The sequence below is a fragment of the Hippopotamus amphibius genome, chromosome 4, assembly GCF_030028045.1.
Source record: "Hippopotamus amphibius kiboko isolate mHipAmp2 chromosome 4, mHipAmp2.hap2, whole genome shotgun sequence".
Lineage (NCBI taxonomy): Eukaryota > Metazoa > Chordata > Mammalia > Artiodactyla > Hippopotamidae > Hippopotamus > Hippopotamus amphibius.
Window position 1 is genome coordinate 137,759,688 of NC_080189.1, and position 19,530 is coordinate 137,779,217.

The following is a 19,530-nucleotide window of genomic DNA, read 5'->3' on the forward strand; positions in this document are numbered from 1 at the left end:
TTTTCATGCTCACACCCCACCCTGCAGGGGTGACCTCGCATGTGCCAACCATGTGGCGAGGCCTCACAACTGCCGGGTGCCACCTCAGCCTCATAACTCCCTGCTGGCAAGATGCCACACCATGTAAGTCACCTGTGTGGGGAGCTCCTTATTGCCACAGACTGTCACGTCGACCCAGGAACCCCCAGTCCATTGCACTGTTACCTCACATGGGTCACACATGTGCTGAGGCTTTCATGGCTGCTGGGTGACATATTGGCCCAGGCACTACCTTCCAGGTGAGGTGGCACATCACGCATGGGACCCATGTGTTGAAGCCATCATGGCCACCAGGTGGCACCTTGGCCTTGTCATAACCCAGCCGGCGGGGTGTCATCTCACATGGATCAGCCGCCAAGTGGGTCCTTCACGGCCATCGGGTGTCACCACTGCCTGGTCACCCCCTTCCCAGCAGGGTGACACCTCACTCATGTCAACTGCATGGCAAGGACATCATGGTCACCGGGAGTCACCTCAGCTGCGTCACACCCCACTTGGGGGATGTCACCATGCACAAGCTAGCCATATCTGGAGCCCGTCATGGCTGCTGTATCACCTTGTCTTGGTCACACCATGCCCTGTGTGGTGTCTCCTCATATGTGTCACCCACATGGCGAGGCTGTTATAGGCAGAGTGTGTCACCTGGCTTCAGTCACACCCCCATCAGAGTGCCACCACATGCATGCTACCCGTCTGACAGTGCCGCCACGATCGCCAGGTATCACTTCGCCTCAGTCACACACAGCCGAACAGGGTGTCAGCTCGTGTGTGTCACCTGTATGGTGAGGCTTTCAAGGCCACCTGCTGTCACGTCAAGTGATTCACACTCCACCTCAGCTGTGTCACCTCCCACATGTCACCTGTGTGGCGAGGCCATCGGAGCCACTGGGTGTCACCTTCCCTTGTTCACACCCAGCACGATGGATGTATCCTGCTGTGTGTCACCCACATGGTGTTGTTGTCATGTGTAGCAGGTGTACCTTTGCCTCCGTTACAGCCTTCTGGTGGGATGGCAGTGACAGGGGTCACCTGCATGTCAAGGCCATCCTGGCTGCTGAGGGTCATCTCAGCCCTGGCACAGCCTGCCCATTGCTGTTTCAACTCTTGTGTGTCACTCATGTGGCATGGCCATCAGCCACGGGGTGTCACCACCACCTGGGCATGTTCTGGATGGTGGAGTGTCCCATTACATGAGTCACCTGTGTAGCAAGGTCATCACAGCCAGTGGGTGTCACTTCCCCTTGGTCAACCCCTTCATAGGTTTGTCACTTCCTGCCTCTCAGACTCATGGCAAGGCTGTCACTGCTGCTGTCTGTCACCTTCCCTCACTTACACCCAACCCAGCAGCTGTCACCTCACGTGCATCACCTGTGTTGGGAGGCCATCACAGCTGCAGGCTTCACCTCAGCCCAGTCACACCTGATGCAGCGAGTTGGCATCTTGCACGGGGCACCTGCATGGTGAGGCCACCACAGCCGCTGGGTTAAAGTCAGCCTGGTCACAGCCCACCCAGCAAGGTTTCCGATTGTTTGTGTCATCCACATGGCAAGGCCATCACAGCTGGTGGGTTCACCTCACCTCGGTCACACACTGCTGGTGGAGTGGCATCTTGTAGGGGTCACCCACATCGCAAGGTCATTACTGCAGCCAAGTTTCACTTCAGCCTGGTCACACCTCGCCCAGTGGGGTGCCAAATTGCAGGGGTCACCCAAATGACAAGGTTGCCTTGGCTGCCATTAACCACCTCAGCCCTGTCACACCTTGACCAGTCAGGTGCCAGCTTGTGCTGGTCACCTGCATGGCCAAGCCATCACAGACACCAGCTGTCCACTTGGCTCAGTCACACCCCGCCTGGTGGAGTGCCACCTCACATGGGTCCCCCATGCAGCAAAACTCTCATGGCCACTGGGTGTTATCTGGCCTGGGCACTATCTGCCAGGTGGAATGCAACCTCGTGTGGTCATGCATTTGGCGGGGCCATCACGGCAGCCAGGTGTGATCAAGGCCTGGACACACCCTGGCAAGCAAGATGCCACCTCATGTTGGTCACCCACATGGTTGGGCCATCATAGCTGGCAACTCTCACCTTGGCCCATTCCGACGCCACACTTTTGGTTGGCACGTCGATTGGTTCAACTCCATGGCCAGGCCATACCAGCCCCCCTGTGTCACCTTGGCTGGGTCAAACCCCACCCAGTGGGGTGTAACCTAGCATGGGTCACCCGCGTGGCAAGCCCATCACAGCTACTGGGTGTCACCTAGCCTTGGTCACACCTCATATGGCAGGATGCCACCTCAGCTGGCTAACCCACACAGCAAGGCTTCATGGCACCGGGTGTCGGCTTGGTCTGGTCACACTTCTCCCGGCAGGGGGTCACCTCACATGGGACAACTGTATGGCCAGGCTGACATGTCTGCTGGGTGTCACCTCAGAGCTGTGCCACCCCGCACTGCAGGGTATCACCACACTGGCTCACCCATGTGGCAAGGCCATTATGGCCACTGGGTGTTCCTTTGGCACTGTCACACCCTGCCTGCTGGGGTGGTGCCTGTCACATGCCACCCATGTGGCAAGGCCATAACAGTCACTGGGTGTCACCTATCCTTGGTCACAACCTGCATGCCAGGGTGTCACCTCATTTCGGTCAACTGCATGTCAAGGCCACCATGGTTGCTGGGTGTCACCTAGGTCCTGACACACCCTGCACTGCAGGGGGGCACCATGCATGGGTCACCCATGTGGCAAGGCCATTAAGGCTGCTAGGTTTCACTTTGGCATGGTCACATCCCACCAGGCAGGGGGTCACCACACATGTGCCACCCATCCACTGAGGCTGTCAGAGGCTCTGGTTGTCACCTTGGCCTAGTCAGACCCCATGAGGGGGCGTGCCATCTCACATGGCTACCCACTTGGGGAGGCCATCATGGACACTGGGTGTCACACCAGCCCGGTACCAATCTGCCTGGTGGGGTACCACATCACATGGTTCACCCATGTGGCAAGGTCACCATGGCTGCCAGGTGTCACCCTGGTCCGGTCACATTCTGCCCAGTGAGGTGTCCCATCATGCAGGTAACCCCCTTGGTGAGGGCATCACAGCTGCAGGGTGACACATCATCCCAGGCACACTCCCCCTGTCATGGGGCCACTTTGCACAGGTCTCCCATGTGGCAAGGCCCTCACAGCTGCCAGCAGTCATCTTGGCCTGCTCACACCCCACCATCTGGGGGTCACCTCATGTGGGTCACCTGCATGGTGAGGCCATCACAGCCCCTGTGTCACACCTAGGCCCTGCCACACCCTGCCATGCAGGCTGCTAGCATCCATGGTTTACCCGTGTGCTGAGAACAACACAGACAATGGGTGTCACCTTTTCATGCTCACACCCCACCCTGCAGGGGTGACCTCACATGTGCCAACCATGTGGCGAGGCCTCACAACTGCCGGGTGCCACCTCAGCCTCATAACTCCCTGCTGGCAAGATGCCACACCATGTAAGTCACCTGTGTGGGGAGCTCCTTATTGCCACAGGTTGCCACATCGGCCCAGGAACCCCCAGGCCATTGCACTGTTACCTCACATGGGTCACACATGTGCTGAGGCTTTCATGGCTGCTGGGTGACATATTGGCCCAGGCACTACCTTCCAGGTGAGGTGGCACATCACGCATGGGTCCCATGTGTTGAAGCCATCATGGCCACCAGGTGGCACCTTGGCCTTGTCATAACCCAGCCGGCGGGGTGTCATCTCACATGGATCAGCCGCCAAGTGGGTCCTTCACGGCCATCGGGTGTCACCACTGCCTGGTCACCCCCTTCCCAGCAGGGTGACACCTCACTCATGTCAACTGCATGGCAAGGACATCATGGTCACCGGGAGTCACCTCAGCTGCGTCACACCCCACTTGGGGGATGTCACCATGCACAAGCTAGCCATATCTGGAGCCCGTCATGGCTGCTGTATCACCTTGTCTTGGTCACACCATGCCCTGTGTGGTGTCTCCTCATATGTGTCACCCACATGGCGAGGCTGTTATAGGCAGAGTGTGTCACCTGGCTTCCGTCACACCCCCATCAGAGTGTCACCACATGCATGCTACCCATCTGACAGTGCCGCCACGATCACCAGGTATCACTTTGCCTCAGTCACACACAGCTGAACAGGGTGTCAGCTCGTGTGTGTCACCTGTATGGTGAGGCTTTCAAGGCCACCTGCTGTCACGTCAAGTGATTCACACTCCACCTCAGCTGTGTCACCTCCCACATGTCACCTGCGTGGCGAGGCCATCTGAGCCACTGGGTGTCACCTTCCCTTGTTCACACCCAGCATGATGGATGTATCCTGCTGTGTGTCACCCACATGGTGTTGTTGTCATGTGTAGCAGGTGTACCTTTGCCTCCGTTACATCCTTCTGGTGGGATGGCAGTGACAGGGGTCACCTGCATGTCAAGGCCATCCTGGCTGCTGAGGGTCATCTCAGCCCTGGCACAGCCTGCCCATTGCTGTTTCAACTCTTGTGTGTCACTCATGTGGCATGGCCATCAGCCACGGGGTGTCACCACCACCTGGGCATGTTCTGGATGGTGGAGTGTCCCGTTCCATGAGTCACCTGTGTAGCAAGGTCATCACAGCCAATGGGTGTCACTTCCCCTTGGTCAACCCCTTCGTAGGTTTGTCACTTCCTGCCTCTCAGACTCATGGCAAGGCTGTCACTGCTGCTGTCTGTCACCTTCCCTCACTTACACCCAACCCAGCAGCTGTCACCTCACGTGCATCACCTGTGTTGGGAGGCCATCACAGCTGCAGGCTTCACCTCGGCCCAGTCACACCTGATGCAGCGAGTTGGCATCTTGCACGGGGCACCTGCATGGTGAGGCCACCACAGCCGCTGGGTTAAAGTCAGCCTGGTCACAGCCCACCCAGCAAGGTTTCCGATTGTTTGTGTCATCCACATGGCAAGGCCATCAGAGCTGGTGGGTTCACCTCACCTCGGTCACACACTGCTGGTGGAGTGGCATCTTGTAGGGGTCACCCACATCGCAAGGTCATTACTGCAGCCAAGTTTCACTTCAGCCTGGTCACACCCCGCCCAGTGGGGTGCCAAATTGCAGGGGTCACCCAAATGACAAGGTTGCCTTGGCTACCATTAACCACCTCAGCCCTGTCACACCTTGACCAGTCAGGTGCCAGCTTGTGCTGGTCACCTGCATGGCCAAGCCATCACAGACACCAGCTGTCCACTTGGCTCAGTCACACCCCGCCTGGTGGACGGCCACCTCACATGGCTCCCCCATGCAGCAAAACCCTCATGGCCACTGGGTGTCATCTGGCCTGGGCACTATCTGCCAGGTGGAATGCAACTTCGTGTGGTCATGCATTTGGTGGGGCCATCACGGCAGCCAGGTGTGATCAAGGCCTGGACACACCCTGGCAAGCAAGATGCCACCTCATGTTGGTCACCCGCATTGTTAGGCCATCATAGCTGGCAACTCTCACCTTGGCCCATTCCGATGCCACACTTTTGGTTGGCACGTCGATTGGTTCAACTCCATGGCCAGGCCATACCAGCCGCCATTCGTCACCTTGGCTGGGTTAAACCCCACCAATGGGGTGTAACTTATCATGGGTCACCCGCGTGGCAAGCCCATCACAGCTACTGGGTGTCACCTAGCCTTGGTCACACCTCATATGGCAGGATGCCACCTCAGCTGGCTAACCCACATGGCAAGGCTTCATGGCACCGGGTGTCAGCTTGGTCTGGTCACACTTCTCCCGGCAGGGGGTCACCTCACATGGGACAACTGTATGGCCAGGCTGACATGTCTGCTGGGTGTCACCTCAGAGCTGTGCCACCCTGCACTGCAGGGTATCACCACACTGGCTCACCCATGTGGCAAGGCCATTATGGCCACTGGGTGTTCCTTTGGCACTGTCACACCCTGCCTGCTGGGGTGGTGCCTGTCACATGCCACCCATGTGGCAAGGCCATAACAGTCACTGGGTGTCACCTATCCTTGGTCACAACCCGCATGCGAGGGTGTCACCTCACTTCGGTCAACTGCATGGCAAGGCCACCATGGTTGCTGGGTGTCACCTAGGTCCTGACACACCCTGCACTGCAGGGGGGCACCATGCATGGGTCACCCATGTGGCAAGGCCATTAAGGCTGCTAGGTTTCACTTTGGCATGGTCACATCCCACCAGGCAGGGGGTCACCACACATGTGCCACCCATCCAGTGAGGCTGTCAGAGGCTTTGGTTGTCACCTTGGCCTAGTCACACCCCATGAGGGGGCGTGCCATCTCACATGGCTACCCACTTGGGGAGGCCATCATGGACACTGGGTGTCACACCAGCCCGGTACCAATCTGCCTGGTGGGGTACCACATCACATGGTTCACCCATGTGGCGAGGTCACCATGGCTTCCAGGTGTCACCCTGGTCCGGTCACATTCTGCCCAGTGGGGTGTCCCATCATGCAGGTAAACCCCTTGGGGAGGGCATCACAGCTGCAGGGTGACACATCATCCCAGGCACACTCCCCCTGTCATGGGGCCACTTTGCACAGGTCTCCCATGTGGCAAGGCCCTCACAGCTGCCAGCAGTCATCTTGGCCTGCTCACACCCCACCATCTGGGGGTCACCTCATGTGGGTCACCTGCATGGTGAGGCCATCACAGCCCCTGTGTCACACCTAGGCCCTGCCACACCCTGCCATGCAGGCTGCTAGCATCCATGGTTTACCCGTGTGCTGAGAACAACACAGACAATGGGTGTCACCTTTTCATGCTCACACCCCACCCTGCAGGGGTGACCTCGCATGTGCCAACCATGTGGCGAGGCCTCACAACTGCCGGGTGCCACCTCAGCCTCATAACTCCCTGCTGGCAAGATGCCACACCATGTAAGTCACCTGTGTGGGGAGCTCCTTATTGCCACAGACTGTCACGTCGACCCAGGAACCCCCAGTCCATTGCACTGTTACCTCACATGGGTCACACATGTGCTGAGGCTTTCATGGCTGCTGGGTGACATATTGGCCCAGGCACTACCTTCCAGGTGAGGTGGCACATCACGCATGGGACCCATGTGTTGAAGCCATCATGGCCACCAGGTGGCACCTTGGCCTTGTCATAACCCAGCTGGCAGGGTGTCATCTCACATGGATCAGCCACCAAGTGGGTCCTTCACGGCCATCGGGTGTCACCACTGCCTGGTCACACCCTTCCCAGCAGGGTGACACCTCACTCATGTCAACTGCATGGCAAGGACATCATGGTCACCGGAAGTCACCTCAGCTGCGTCACACCCCACTTGGGGGATGTCACCATGCACAAGCTAGCCATATCTGGAGCCCGTCATGGCTGCTGTATCACCTTGTCTTGGTCACACCATGCCCTGTGTGGTGTCTCCTCATATGTGTCACCCACATGGCGAGGCTGTTATAGGCAGAGTGTGTCACCTGGCTTCAGTCACACCCCCATCAGAGTGTCACCACATGCATGCTATCCATCTGACAGTACCGCCACGATCGCCAGGTATCACTTCGCCTCAGTCACACACAGCCGAACAGGGTGTCAGCTCGTGTGTGTCACCTGTATGGTGAGGCTTTCAAGGCCACCTGCTGTCACGTCAAGTGATTCACACTCCACCTCAGCTGTGTCACCTCCCACATGTCACCTGCGTGGCGAGGCCATCCGAGCCACTGGGTGTCACCTTCCCTTGTTCACACCCAGCACAATGGATGTATCTTGCTGTGTGTCACCCACATGGTGTTGTTGTCATGTGTAGCAGGTGTACCTTTGCCTCCGTTACAGCCTTCTGGTGGGATGGCAGTGACAGGGGTCACCTGCATGTCAAGGCCATCCTGGCTGCTGAGGGTCATCTCAGCCCTGGCACAGCCTGCCCATTGCTGTTTCAACTCTTGTGTGTCACTCATGTGGCATGGCCATCAGCCACGGGGTGTCACCACCACCTGGGCATGTTCTGGATGGTGGAGTGTCCCATTACATGAGTCACCTGTGTAGCAAGGTCATCACAGCCAGTGGGTGTCACTTCCCCTTGGTCAACCCCTTCGTAGGTTTGTCACTTCCTGCTTCTCAGACTCATGGCAAGGCTGTCACTGCTGCTGTCTGTCACCTTCCCTCACTTACACCCAACCCAGCAGCTGTCACCTCACATGCATCACCTGTGTTGGGAGGCCATCACAGCTGCAGGCTTCACCTCGGCCCAGTCACACCTGATGCAGCGAGTTGGCATCTTGCACGGGGCACCTGCATGGTGAGGCCACCACAGCCGCTGGGTTAAAGTCAGCCTGGTCACAGCCCACCCAGCAAGGTTTCCGATTGTTTGTGTCATCCACATGGCGAGGCCATCACACCTGGTGGTTTCACCTCACCTCGGTCACACACTGCTGGTGGAGTGGCATCCTGTAGGGGTCACCCACGTCGCAAGGTCATTACTGTGGCCAAGTTTCACTTCAGCCTGGTCACACCCTGCCCAATGGGGTGCCAAATTGCAGGGGTCACCCAAATGACAAGGTTGCCTTGGCTGCCATTAACCACCTCAGCCCTGTCACACCTTGACCAGTCAGGTGCCAGCTTGTGCTGGTCACCTGCATGGCCAAGCCATCACAGACACCAGCTGTCCACTTGGCTCAGTCACACCCCACCTGGTGGAGTGCCACCTCACATGGGTCCCCCATGCAGCAAAACTCTCATGGCCACTGGGTGTCATCTGGCCTGGGCACTATCTGCCTGGTGGAATACAACCACGTGTGGTCATGTATTTGGCGGGGCAATCGCGGCAGCCAGGTGTGGTCAAGGCCTGGACACACCCTGGCAAGCAAGATGCCACCTCATGTTGGTCACCCACATGGTTGGGCCATCATAGCTGGCAACTCTCACCTTGGCCCATTCCGATGCCACACTTTTGGTTGGCACGTCGATTGGTTCAACTCCATGGCCAGGCCATACCAGCCCCCCGTGTCACCTTGGCTGGGTCAAACCCCACCCAGTGGGGTGTAACCTAGCATGGGTCACCCGCGTGGCAAGCCCATCACAGCTACTGGGTGTCACCTAGCCTTGGTCACACCTCATATGGCAGGATGCCACCTCAGCTGGCTAACGCACACAGCAAGGCTTCATGGCACCGGGTGTCGGCTTGGTCTGGTCACACTTCTCCTGGCAGGGGGTCACCTCACATGGGACAACTGTATGGCCAGGCTGACATGTCTGCTGGGTGTCACCTCAGAGCTGTGCCACCCCGCACTGCAGGGTATCACCACACTGGCTCACCCATGTGGCAAGGCCATTATGGCCACTGGGTGTTCCTTTGGCACTGTCACACCCTGCCTGCTGGGGTGGTGCCTGTCACATGCCACCCATGTGGCAAGGCCATAACAGTCACTGGGTGTCACCTATCCTTGGTCACAACCTGCATGCCAGGGTGTCACCTCATTTCGGTCAACTGCAGGGCAAGGCCACCATGGTTGCTGGGTGTCACCTAGGTCCTGACACACCCTGCACTGCAGGGGGGCACCATGCATGGGTCACCCATGTGGCAAGGCCATTAAGGCTGCTAGGTTTCACTTTGGCATGGTCACATCCCACCAGGCAGGGGGTCACCACACATGTGCCACCCATCCACTGAGGCTGTCAGAGGCTCTGGTTGTCACCTTGGCCTAGTCACACCCCATGAGGGGGCGTGCCATCTCACATGGCTACCCACTTGGGGAGGCCATCATGGACACTGGGTGTCACACCAGCCCGGTACCAATCTGCCTGGTGGGGTACCACATCACATGGTTCACCCATGTGGCAAGGTCACCATGGCTGCCAGGTGTCACCCTGGTCCGGTCACATTCTGCCCAGTGGGGTGTCCCATCATGCAGGTAAAGCCCTTGGTGAGGGCATCACAGCTGCAGGGTGACACATCATCCCAGGCACACTCCCCCTGTCATGGGGCCACTTTGCACAGGTCTCCCATGTGGCAAGGCCCTCACAGCTGCCAGCAGTCATCTTGGCCTGCTCACACCCCACCATCTGGGGGTCACCTCATGTGGGTCACCTGCATGGTGAGGCCATCACAGCCCCTGTGTCACACCTAGGCCCTGCCACACCCTGCCATGCAGGCTGCTAGCATCCATGGTTTACCCGTGTGCTGAGAACAACACAGACAATGGGTGTCACCTTTTCATGCTCACACCCCACCCTGCAGGGGTGACCTCGCATGTGCCAACCATGTGGCGAGGCCTCACAACTGCCGGGTGCCACCTCAGCCTCATAACTCCCTGCTGGCAAGATGCCACACCATGTAAGTCACCTGTGTGGGGAGCTCCTTATTGCCACAGACTGTCACGTCGACCCAGGAACCCCCAGTCCATTGCACTGTTACCTCACATGGGTCACACATGTGCTGAGGCTTTCATGGCTGCTGGGTGACATATTGGCCCAGGCACTACCTTCCAGGTGAGGTGGCACATCACGCATGGGACCCATGTGTTGAAGCCATCATGGCCACCAGGTGGCACCTTGGCCTTGTCATAACCCAGCCGGCGGGGTGTCATCTCACATGGATCAGCCGCCAAGTGGGTCCTTCACGGCCATCGGGTGTCACCACTGCCTGGTCACCCCCTTCCCAGCAGGGTGACACCTCACTCATGTCAACTGCATGGCAAGGACATCATGGTCACCGGGAGTCACCTCAGCTGCGTCACACCCCACTTGGGGGATGTCACCATGCACAAGCTAGCCATATCTGGAGCCCGTCATGGCTGCTGTATCACCTTGTCTTGGTCACACCATGCCCTGTGTGGTGTCTCCTCATATGTGTCACCCACATGGCGAGGCTGTTATAGGCAGAGTGTGTCACCTGGCTTCAGTCACACCCCCATCAGAGTGCCACCACATGCATGCTACCCGTCTGACAGTGCCGCCACGATCGCCAGGTATCACTTCGCCTCAGTCACACACAGCCGAACAGGGTGTCAGCTCGTGTGTGTCACCTGTATGGTGAGGCTTTCAAGGCCACCTGCTGTCACGTCAAGTGATTCACACTCCACCTCAGCTGTGTCACCTCCCACATGTCACCTGTGTGGCGAGGCCATCGGAGCCACTGGGTGTCACCTTCCCTTGTTCACACCCAGCACGATGGATGTATCCTGCTGTGTGTCACCCACATGGTGTTGTTGTCATGTGTAGCAGGTGTACCTTTGCCTCCGTTACAGCCTTCTGGTGGGATGGCAGTGACAGGGGTCACCTGCATGTCAAGGCCATCCTGGCTGCTGAGGGTCATCTCAGCCCTGGCACAGCCTGCCCATTGCTGTTTCAACTCTTGTGTGTCACTCATGTGGCATGGCCATCAGCCACGGGGTGTCACCACCACCTGGGCATGTTCTGGATGGTGGAGTGTCCCATTACATGAGTCACCTGTGTAGCAAGGTCATCACAGCCAGTGGGTGTCACTTCCCCTTGGTCAACCCCTTCATAGGTTTGTCACTTCCTGCCTCTCAGACTCATGGCAAGGCTGTCACTGCTGCTGTCTGTCACCTTCCCTCACTTACACCCAACCCAGCAGCTGTCACCTCACGTGCATCACCTGTGTTGGGAGGCCATCACAGCTGCAGGCTTCACCTCAGCCCAGTCACACCTGATGCAGCGAGTTGGCATCTTGCACGGGGCACCTGCATGGTGAGGCCACCACAGCCGCTGGGTTAAAGTCAGCCTGGTCACAGCCCACCCAGCAAGGTTTCCGATTGTTTGTGTCATCCACATGGCAAGGCCATCACAACTGGTGGGTTCACCACACCTCGGTCACACACTGCTGGTGGAGTGGCATCTTGTAGGGGTCACCCATGTCGCAAGGTCATTACTGCGGCCAAGTTTCACTTCAGCCTGGTCACACCCTGCCCAGTGGGGTGCCAAATTGCAGGGGTCACCCAAATGACAAGGTTGCCTTGGCTGCCATTAACCACCTCAGCCCTGTCACACCTTGACCAGTCAGGTGCCAGCTTGTGCTGGTCACCTGCATGGCCAAGCCATCACAGACACCAGCTGTCCACTTGGCTCAGTCACACCCCGCCTGGTGGAGTGCCACCTCACATGGCTCCCCCATGCAGCAAAACTCTCATGGCCACTGGGTGTCATCTGGCCTGGGCACTATCTGCCAGGTGGAATACAACCTCGTGTGGTCATGTATTTGGCAGGGCCATCACGGCAGCCAGGTGTGATCAAGGCCTGGACACACCCTGGCAAGCAAGATGCCACCTCATGTTGGTCACCCACATGGTTGGGCCATCATAGCTGGCAACTCTCACCTTGGCCCATTCCGACGCCACACTTTTGGTTGGCACATCGATTGGTTCAACTCCATGGCCAGGCCATACCAGCCCCCCTGTGTCACCTTGGCTGGGTCAAACCCCACCAATGGGGTGTAACCTATCATGGGTCACCCGCGTGGCAAGCCCATCACAGCTACTGGGTGTCACCTAGCCTTGGTCACACCTCATATGGCAGGATGCCACCTCAGCTGGCTCACCCACATGGCAAGGCTTCATGGCACCGGGTGTCAGCTTGGTCTGGTCACACTTCTCCCGGCAGGGGGTCACCTCACATGGGACAACTGTATGGCCAGGCTGACATGTCTGCTGGGTGTCACCTCAGAGCTGTGCCACCCTGCACTGCAGGGTATCACCACACTGGCTCACCCATGTGGCAAGGCCATTATGGCCACTGGGTGTTCCTTTGGCACTGTCACACCCTGCCTGCTGGGGTGGTGCCTGTCACATGCCACCCATGTGGCAAGGCCATAACAGTCACTGGGTGTCACCTATCCTTGGTCACAACCTGCATGCCAGGGTGTCACCTCACTTCGGTCAACTGCATGGCAAGGCCACCATGGTTGCTGGGTGTCACCTAGGTCCTGACACACCCTGCACTGCAGGGGGGCACCATGCATGGGTCACCCATGTGGCAAGGCCATTAAGGCTGCTAGGTTTCACTTTGGCATGGTCACATCCCACCAGGCAGGGGGTCACCACACATGTGCCACCCATCCACTGAGGCTGTCAGAGGCTCTGGTTGTCACCTTGGCCTAGTCACACCCCATGAGGGGGCGTGCCATCTCACATGGCTACCCACTTGGGGAGGCCATCATGGACACTGGGTGTCACACCAGCCCGGTACCAATCTGCCTGGTGGGGTACCACATCACATGGTTCACCCATGTGGCGACGTCACCATGGCTGCCAGGTGTCACCCTGGTCCGGTCACATTCTGCCCAGTGGGGTGTCCCATCATGCAGGTAAACCCCTTGGTGAGGGCATCACAGCTGCAGGGTGACACATCATCCCAGGCACACTCCCCCTGTCATGGGGCCACTTTGCACAGGTCTCCCATGTGGCAAGGCCCTCACAGCTGCCAGCAGTCATCTTGGCCTGCTCACACCCCACCATCTGGGGGTCACCTCATGTGGGTCACCTGCATGGTGAGGCCATCACAGCCCCTGTGTCACACCTAGGCCCTGCCACACCCTGCCATGCAGGCTGCTAGCATCCATGGTTTACCCGTGTGCTGAGAACAACACAGACAATGGGTGTCACCTTTTCATGCTCACACCCCACCCTGCAGGGGTGACCTCGCATGTGCCAACCATGTGGCGAGGCCTCACAACTGCCGGGTGCCACCTCAGCCTCATAACTCCCTGCTGGCAAGATGCCACACCATGTAAGTCACCTGTGTGGGGAGCTCCTTATTGCCACAGGTTGCCACATCGGCCCAGGAACCCCCAGGCCATTGCACTGTTACCTCACATGGGTCACACATGTGCTGAGGCTTTCATGGCTGCTGGGTGACATATTGGCCCAGGCACTACCTTCCAGGTGAGGTGGCACATCACGCATGGGTCCCATGTGTTGAAGCCATCATGGCCACCAGGTGGCACCTTGGCCTTGTCATAACCCAGCCGGCGGGGTGTCATCTCACATGGATCAGCCGCCAAGTGGGTCCTTCACGGCCATCGGGTGTCACCACTGCCTGGTCACCCCCTTCCCAGCAGGGTGACACCTCACTCATGTCAACTGCATGGCAAGGACATCCTGGTCACTGGGAGTCACCTCAGCTGCGTCACACCCCACTTGGGGGATGTCACCATGCACAAGCTAGCCATATCTGGAGCCCGTCATGGCTGCTGTATCACCTTGTCTTGGTCACACCATGCCCTGTGTAGTGTCTCCTCATATGTGTCACCCACATGGCGAGGCTGTTATAGGCAGAGTGTGTCACCTGGCTTCCGTCACACCCCCATCAGAGTGTCACCACATGCATGCTACCCGTCTGACAGTGCCGCCACGATGGCCAGGTATCACTTTGCCTCAGTCACACACAGCTGAACAGGGTGTCAGCTCGTGTGTGTCACCTGTATGGTGAGGCTTTCAAGGCCACCTGCTGTCACGTCAAGTGATTCACACTCCACCTCAGCTGTGTCACCTCCCACATGTCACCTGCGTGGCGAGGCCATCCGAGCCACTGGGTGTCACCTTCCCTTGTTCACACCCAGCACGATGGATGTATCCTGCTGTGTGTCACCCACATGGTGTTGTCATGTGTAGCAGGTGTACCTTTGCCTCCGTTACAGCTTTCTGGTGGGATGGCAGTGACAGGGGTCACCTGCATGTCAAGGCCATCCTGGCTGCTGAGGGTCATCTCAGCCCTGGCACAGCCTGCCCATTGCTGTTTCAACTCTTGTGTGTCACTCATGTGGCATGGCCATCAGCCACTGGGTGTCACCACCACCCGGGCATGTTCTGGATGGTGGAGTGTCCCATTACATGAGTCACCTGTGTAGCAAGGTCATCACAGCCAGTGGGTGTCACTTCCCCTTGGTCAACCCCTTCATAGGTTTGTCACTTCCTGCTTCTCAGACTCATGGCAAGGCTGTCACTGCGGCTGTCTGTCACCTTCCCTCACTTACACCCAACCCAGTAGCTGTCACCTCACGTGCATCACCTGTGTTGGGAGGCCATCGCAGCTGCAGGCTTCACCTCGGCCCAGTCACACCTGATGCAGCGAGTTGGCATCTTGCACGGGGCACCTGCATGGTGAGGCCACCACAGCCGCTGGGTTAAAGTCAGCCTGGTCACAGCCCACCCAGCAAGGTTTCCGATTGTTTGTGTCATCCACATGGCAAGGCCATCACAGCTGGTGGGTTCACCTCACCTCGGTCACACACTGCTGGTGGAGTGGCATCTTGTAGGGGTCACCCACGTCGCAATGTCATTACTGCGGCCAAGTTTCACTTCAGCCTGGTCACACCCCGCCCAGTGGGGTGCCAAATTGCAGGGGTCACCCAAATGACAAGGTTGCCTTGGCTGCCATTAACCACCTCAGTCCTGTCACACCTTGACCAGTCAGGTGCCAGCTTGTGCTGGTCACCTGCATGGCCAAGCCATCACAGACACCAGCTGTCCACTTGGCTCAGTCACACCCCGCCTGGTGGAGTGCCACCTCACATGGGTCCCCCATGCAGCAAAACTCTCATGGCCACTGGGTGTCATCTGGCCTGGGCACTATCTGCCAGGTGGAATGCAACCTCGTGTGGTCATGCATTTGGCGGGGCCATCATGGCAGCCAGGTGTGATCAAGGCCTGGACACACCCTGGCAAGCAAGATGTCACCTCATGTTGGTCACCCGCATGGTTGGGCCATCATAGCTGGCAACTCTCACCTTGGCCCATTCCGACGCCACACTTTTTGTTGGCACGTCGATTGGTTCAACTCCATGGCCAGGCCATACCAGCCCCCCTACATCACCTTGGCTGGGTCAAACCCCACTAATGGGGTGTAACCTATCATGGGTCACCCGCGTGGCAAGCCCATCACAGCTACTGGGTGTCACCTAGCCTTGGTCACACCTCATATGGCAGGATGCCACCTCAGCTGGCTAACCCACATGGCAAGGCTTCATGGCACCGGGTGTCAGCTTGGTCTGGTCACACTTCTCCCGGCAGGGGGTCACCTCACATGGGACAACTGTATGGCCAGGCTGACATGTCTGCTGGGTGTCACCTCAGAGCTGTGCCACCCTGCACTGCAGGGTATCACCACACTGGCTCACCCATGTGGCAAGGCCATTATGGCCACTGGGTGTTCCTTTGGCACTGTCACACCCTGCCTGCTGGGGTGGTGCCTGTCACATGCCACCCATGTGGCAAGGCCATAACAGTCACTGGGTGTCACCTATCCTTGGTCACAACCTGCATGCCAGGGTGTCACCTCACTTCGGTCAACTGCATGGCAAGGCCACCATGGTTTCTTTGTGTCACCTAGATCCTGACACACCCTGCACTGCAGGGGGGCACCATGCATGGGTCACCCATGTGGCAAGGCCATTAAGGCTGCTAGGTTTCACTTTGGCATGGTCACATCCCACCAGGCAGGGGGTCACCACACATGTGCCACCCATCCCCTGAGGCTGTCAGAGGCTCTGGTTGTCACCTTGGCCTAGTCACACCCCATGAGGGGGCGTGCCATCTCACATGGCTACCCACTTGGGGAGGCCATCATGGACACTGGGTGTCACACCAGCCCGGTACCAATCTGCCTGGTGGGGTACCACATCACATGGTTCACCCATGTGGCGACGTCACCATGGCTGCCAGGTGTCACCCTGGTCCGGTCACATTCTGCCCAGTGGGGTGTCCCATCATGCAGGTAAACCCCTTGGTGAGGGCATCACAGCTGCAGGGTGACACATCATCCCAGGCACACTCCCCCTGTCATGGGGCCACTTTGCACAGGTCTCCCATGTGGCAAGGCCCTCACAGCTGCCAGCAGTCATCTTGGCCTGCTCACACCCCACCATCTGGGGGTCACCTCATGTGGGTCACCTGCATGGTGAGGCCATCACAGCCCCTGTGTCACACCTAGGCCCTGCCACACCCTGCCATGCAGGCTGCTAGCATCCATGGTTTACCTGTGTGCTGAGAACAACACAGACAATGGGTGTCACCTTTTCATGCTCACACCCCACCCTGCAGGGGTGACCTCGCATGTGCCAACCATGTGGCGAGGCCTCACAACTGCCGGGTGCCACCTCAGCCTCATAACTCCCTGCTGGCAAGATGCCACACCATGTAAGTCACCTGTGTGGGGAGGTCCTTATTGCCACAAGTTGTCACGTCGGCCCAGGAACCCCCAGTCCATTGCACTGTTACCTCACATGGGTCACACCTGTGGTGAGGCTTTCATGGCTGCTGGGTGACATATTGGCCCAGGCACTACCTTCCAGGTGAGGTGGCACATCACGCATGGGACCCAAGTGTTGAAGCCATCATGGCCACCAGGTGGCACCTTGGCCTTGTCATAACCCAGCCGGCGGGGTGTCATCTCACATGGATCAGCCGCCAAGTGGGTCCTTCACAGCCATCGGGTGTCACCACTGCCTGGTCACCCCCTTCCCAGCAGGGTGACACCTCACTCATGTCAACTGCATGGCAAGGACATCATGGTCACCGGGAGTCACCTCAGCTGCGTCACACCCCACTTGGGGGATGTCACCATGCACAAGCTAGCCATATCTGGAGCCCGTCATGGCTGCTGTATCACCTTGTCTTGGTCACACCATGCCCTGTGTGGTGTCTCCTCATATGTGTCACCCACATGGCGAGGCTGTTATAGGCAGAGTGTGTCACCTGGCTTCAGTCACACCCCCATCAGAGTGTCACCACATGCATGCTACCCATCTGACAGTGCCGCCACGATCGCCAGGTATCACTTTGCCTCAGTCACACACAGCTGAACAGGGTGTCAGCTCGTGTGTGTCACCTGTATGGTGAGGCTTTCAAGGCCACCTGCTGTCACGTCAAGTGATTCACACTCCACCTCAGCTGTGTCACCTCCCACATGTCACCTGCGTGGCGAGGCCATCTGAGCCACTGGGTGTCACCTTCCCTTGTTCACACCCAGCATGATGGATGTATCCTGCTGTGTGTCACCCACATGGTGTTGTTGTCATGTGTAGCAGGTGTACCTTTGCCTCCGTTACAGCCTTCTGGTGGGATGGCAGTGACAGGGGTCACCTGCATGTCAAGGCCATCCTGGCTGCTGAGGGTCATCTCAGCCCTGGCACAGCCTGCCCATTGCTGTTTCAACTCTTGTGTGTCACTCATGTGGCATGGCCATCAGCCACGGGGTGTCACCACCACCTGGGCATGTTCTGGATGGTGGAGTGTCCCATTACATGAGTCACCTGTGTAGCAAGGTCATCACAGCCAGTGGGTGTCACTTCCCCTTGGTCAACCCCTTCGTAGGTTTGTCACTTCCTGCCTCTCAGACTCATGGCAAGGCTGTCACTGCTGCTGTCTGTCACCTTCCCTCACTTACACCCAACCCAGCAGCTGTCACCTCACGTGCATCACCTGTGTTGGGAGGCCATCACAGCTGCAGGCTTCACCTCGGCCCAGTCACACCTGATGCAGCGAGTTGGCATCTTGCACGGGGCACCTGCATGGTGAGGCCACCACAGCCGCTGGGTTAAAGTCAGCCTGGTCACAGCCCACCCAGCAAGGTTTCCGATTGTTTGTGTCATCCACATGGCAAGGCCATCAGAGCTGGTGGGTTCACCTCACCTCGGTCACACACTGCTGGTGGAGTGGCATCTTGTAGGGGTCACCCACATCGCAAGGTCATTACTGCGGCCAAGTTTCACTTCAGCCTGGTCCCATCCCGCCCAGTGGGGTGCCAAATTGCAGGGGTCACCCAAATGACAAGGTTGCCTTGGCTACCATTAACCACCTCAGCCCTGTCACACCTTGACCAGTCAGGTGCCAGCTTGTGCTGGTCACCTGCATGGCCAAGCCATCACAGACACCAGCTGTCCACTTGACTCAGTCACACCCCGCCTGGTGGACTGCCACCTCACATGGCTCCCCCATGCAGCAAAACTCTCATGGCCACTGGGTGTCATCTGGCCTGGGCACTATCTGCCAGGTGGAATGCAACTTCGTGTGGTCATGCATTTGGTGGGGCCATCACGGCAGCCAGGTGTGATCAAGGCCTGGACACACCCTGGCAAGCAAGATGCCACCTCATGTTGGTCACCCGCATTGTTAGGCCATCATAGCTGGCAACTCTCACCTTGGCCCATTCCGATGCCACACTTTTGGTTGGCACGTCGATTGGTTCAACTCCATGGCCAGGCCATACCAGCCGCCATTCGTCACCTTGGCTGGGTTAAACCCCACCAATGGGGTGTAACTTATCATGGGTCACCCGCGTGGCAAGCCCATCACAGCTACTGGGTGTCACCTAGCCTTGGTCACACCTCATATGGCAGGATGCCACCTCAGCTGGCTAACACACATGGCAAGGCTTCGTGGCACCGGGTGTCAGCTTGGTCTGGTCACACTTCTCCCGGCAGGGGGTCACCTCACATGGGACAACTGTATGGCCAGGCTGACATGTCTGCTGGGTGTCACCTCAGAGCTGTGCCAC